Source organism: Cervus canadensis, chromosome 12 (assembly GCF_019320065.1).
Source record: "Cervus canadensis isolate Bull #8, Minnesota chromosome 12, ASM1932006v1, whole genome shotgun sequence".
NCBI lineage: Eukaryota > Metazoa > Chordata > Mammalia > Artiodactyla > Cervidae > Cervus > Cervus canadensis.
Window position 1 is genome coordinate 72266713 of NC_057397.1, and position 3495 is coordinate 72270207.

The following is a 3495-nucleotide window of genomic DNA, read 5'->3' on the forward strand; positions in this document are numbered from 1 at the left end:
TCCTATCAAATTGCCAATGGCATTTTTCACAGAAAAGTGAAAGTGAAGTAGTTCAGTCATGTCCGACTCTCTGGGACCCCATGGACTGTAGCCTGCCACGCTCCTCTGTCCATGGGATTTTCCAGGCAAGAGTACTGGAGTGGGTTGCCACTTCCTTCTCCAGAACCAGGACAAAAAATCTTTAAGTTGTTATGGAAACACAAAAGGCTGAATAGCAAAAGCAATCTTGAGAAGGAAAAACAGAATTGGAGGAACAAGGCTTCCACTGGAATGGGTTGCTATGCCCTTCTCCAGGGGATCTTCCTGACTCAGGGATCGAACCCACATCTCTTAGGTCTCCTGCATTGGTAGATGGGTTCTTTACCACTAGTCCCATCTGGGAATAACATATTTTAAATAATTACTACTTAATTTTTTTTCCCCATAGGCTACTGAGGTTCTGTTTTCATTGCTGATGTTTCAGTTTGCTTCTAGAGGTTTTTATTTTTCCTGTCTGCACTTCAGTTTGGATGATTCAATTATTTTTAATATATCTCAAATTTCACTGATTTTTTTCTTCTTTTATAGTATCTAATATATTTTCAAGGGCATTTAGTAAAATTCCTACTTCAATTGGTGTAGTTTTCAATCCTAGAAAATTATACTTGGTGTTTTAAAAAAATCTTCTCTTTCCTCTTCTTTATATTCATTTTTTCCTTTAAATACTTGAGTATGTTTAAAATGGCTCTTTTATCATTCTTATTTGCTAATGCCATCATTTATATCACTTCCCAGTTTGTTTCTGTTGCCAGATTATAAATCTGGTATGAGAAGCAAGTTCATACTTCTCTGCATGTCTAGCAAGTGTTAATTGCATGCTGAGCATTTAAGTGTGAGCCTGCTGAGTTCTGGGTTTTGTTTTCTTGTGTATTTTTTTTTAAGAATGCTAAGCTGTGAAAGTTTGTTCTGTTAGCTAAGTTACTTAATAATTGACTAAATTCCTTTTTTTTTTAATACATATTTTATTTAGGATGCAGCACTGACAGCATGATGATGAGTTGTCACCACTTTATACCAAGAAACACACCATCTTTAAAATGTGTTGTTTTCACAATTTAAGTATCGCATTGTCATTATTTGATACTAGAGTCAAAGACAACCTTTAGAGTTTTCTGCTTTGGGGCACTTAGTGACATCAAAATGATTGTCTGGTCATGCAGAGGAAAGCAATTCAAATGCAGTTTCTTTTCTTTTTGCCCGTTTCCTTGCAGTAAGATCCATCTTCTCTCATCTGAGAAATCATTAATAGACTTTCAACCACCTTGCAGGTCTTGTTCTTGATTATAACAGGTAATGAGTAGAGCAGATCACCCAGAATACTGTAAAGGTCGCCTTAAGAGATAACACGTAAAGGACACAAATTCTCCCTTTGGGATTCCAAACTGGATGTGTCTGAAGTGGTCACAGATGGCTTTTGCAGCCAGCACTGCACTGGATAGGTTCCAAGCCTTGATGACCGCGGTGCCATGCTGCTGCACGGCCATGAGGAGTCCTCCCTTGAGCCGGCTGTCATCTTTCAGAGCTTCCTAAATATCATCTTCCTTTCCGTACGCTTTCACTTTGCCATGATTGACATCTGGATACCGAGGTGAGGAATGGTTTCCCCGGATGATGACATTCTTCACACCATTGCAGGTCACACCAGAGACTTCCTGGTGGTCTGGGGGTTAGGACCTAGCACTTCCACTGCAGGGGGCATGGGTTTGCTCCCTGGTTAGAGAACTAAGATCCTGAATGCCCCATGGCACAGCCAAAAAAATAAAGAAATCATACCAAGTTTTACACTGAGTTTAACAGAGCAGTTCAGCTCAGTTAAGATCCAGGAGTCAAGCAATGAAAGTTCTCCCTGGGGATGGGCTTGGAGCAATCACGCCATTGGTATTGGCTGGGCTTCCTACCACGAGAACCATAACTGACTTCTTGGCATGTTTCTCAAGGCTGCACCCTGGCATTTGAAGATTTTCTTATTTGCTTTGAATAAATCTTTCCTCTCCATGCCATCCCTTTTTTGGTGTGGAGCCCACAAGCATGGCCACGACCAGGTCTTTGAGGCAGTCTCTCTCTTTTTCTCTTTTATCTGTGGCAATGACCTCTTTCAGGAGGGTTGGGCACAGTCTTGCAGTTCCATTAGGACACTATCCAAGACACCCATCATGGGAGTAATATCCAACGGCAGAAAAATTACAGGCTGGTCTTAACCAAAGGCAGATCCGTTTCTAACACTGTACAGTAGTGAATATGCAATTTGACCAGCTGTTCCAGTCATAAGGACTCTGATTTGTTTCAAAATGTGTAGTCAAGGGCCTTCTGCTTTCAAGAGTTTTGTGACAGAAACCCTTAGAAACACTCTTGGTAGGATTGGGGGCTGTGTGGACAGTTTCAACACCTGCCTTGACTAGATTCTCTTAAGCCTTGCTTTTAAGCTTTTTTTGGTGGACTGGTTTAGAATAGACTCTGGGTATTCAAATGGCTCCTGGAATCTGGCTGGCCAGAACTCAAACATCTCCAAGGTCTGTGTGAGCTTTGAGAATCATCCACGTTACAGTCCATTTTTTTGTCTAGTTTTGCAAAGTTTCACTACATGCATGTGTCACTGAGTATTCAACAGCAGTCTCATGGTGACCCCGTGCTGGATTCTGAGTCTCCTTCTTCATGTCACTTTCTTCTTTCAAAGTTCTTTGCTCTACAGAGCTGTCATGTAAACCCGGGATTAATTTCACCTCAGTATCCATTGAGTCTTCCTCTACTATAGCTCTTGCAGCAATCGAATTCCAAAGCCTAAGTTATTCTGTCTAAAATACTGCTCTGGGGCCCCAGAAGTTCTATCTATGTTGGTTTTTTGTCCTTCAGATCCAGTAGGATGATCTCAGAAGGTGAAGTGATTTTGGTACTCAAAGCCCCTCTGCCATGAAAACTCCAGTATGTTCACTTTTGGTGAAATATTATTTGCACACTCTTTAATCTTTTCATAATCTAGAAAGTGGATGTTAGAGCAGTCTCACACAGGCATACATTTCCATGTAAACATGTACACACATACAAGCATGTATACACACATGCGCGCACACACATACTCATCAAGGACAAAGTTTATCAGTAGCTATTTTATTATCGCCATAAAAATAGCCAGATAGTAATAATGGCTAAGATTTTTTGAGAGTTTATTATGAACCAGAAACTATGACAGTTTATATGCATTATTTTATTTTCCTCTTTTGAAATATGAAGGTTAGAGAATTGGGGTAATTTATACAAGGTCATGCATTAAGGAACAGATGAAGCCAAGTTTGAGTACAACCAGCCTGACTATAGAGGAGGAATTGGTAAACGATGGCTTGCAGACTGCCACTTATTTTATAAATAAAGTTTTATTCCCAGGAGAGCCAAGAACACTCATTTTTGTATGGTCTGTGGGTTCTTTTGAGCTATAGTAGCAGAGTTGAGTAGTTGCAGTAT

General features: G+C 40.3%; 1 pseudogene; it reads right to left on the bottom strand.

Moving 5' to 3' along the window:
• Positions 1 to 1191: 1191 nt before the first annotated feature.
• On the bottom strand, positions 1192 to 2326 carry LOC122450963 (annotated as a pseudogene).
• Between the last annotated feature and the right edge of the window lie 1169 nt (positions 2327 to 3495).